The sequence below is a fragment of the Delphinus delphis genome, chromosome 20 (assembly GCF_949987515.2).
Source record: "Delphinus delphis chromosome 20, mDelDel1.2, whole genome shotgun sequence".
Classification (NCBI taxonomy): domain Eukaryota; kingdom Metazoa; phylum Chordata; class Mammalia; order Artiodactyla; family Delphinidae; genus Delphinus; species Delphinus delphis.
Window position 1 is genome coordinate 52973170 of NC_082702.1, and position 923 is coordinate 52974092.

The following is a 923-nucleotide window of genomic DNA, read 5'->3' on the forward strand; positions in this document are numbered from 1 at the left end:
TTTCTCACTGTGCATTGATATCCTCTTGTAACTACTGCTTCCAAGGTATTGGATTCATTGTATGTAACCCGCGCTCCATGCCCCTCTTCTCCCTTCCTCTACCAGGAGCCCTGGGGATAATAGGATGAGGTCTCCCGTCTCAAGCAGTGCCCCTGAGGTCTTTTGGCAGACATGGGGCATGTGACTCTCTGGGTTTGGTGTCCATAGTAACCATCCCTGTGGCCTCCATCTGAGCATCCAGGATGGAAAAGGCAGCATTATCACTTGGAGAAGGCCAGCTGAAAGGAGCAACGTCAGATACTAAGGGAGGTGTAGCCAAGTTCACCTGGTAGAGGCAAAAGGGGAGGAGCTGGTGAACAGAGGGGCCATGAAAGTAACCAGAAAAAAACCCAGCTTGACATGAGGGAAGCAGAGGTCCAGATATCTTGCTCATTGCAAACCTCCCTTTGTCCCATATCCTTTCTAGAATGTGCAGGTTTTCTATTTTCCAACCCCATGGAGGTTTGGGTAGATAAACTGACAGTAGATAAACTGACAATGCTCTGTGATTTTACCCCAAAGAAAATAATAAAAAAAAGATACAGTGAGATAAATAGTTATAAAATACTAATATGATACTTTTTTTTTTTTTTCTCCTGCGGTACACGGGCCTCTCACCGCTGCGGCCTCTCCCACTGTGGAGCACAGGCTCCGGACGCGCAGGCTCAGCGGCCATGGCTCACGGGACCAGCCGCTCCGCGGCATGTGGGATCTTCCCGGACCGGGGCAGGAACACGCGTCCCCTGCATCGGCAGGCGGACTCTCAACCACTGCGCCACCAGGGAAGCCCTATGATACATTTTTAATGGCTGGTCATGCTGACTGTCCATTGGTTCTACACCATTGTTTTAGGGTAGAACAGAAAAAAAAAAGAAAAAAAAAAT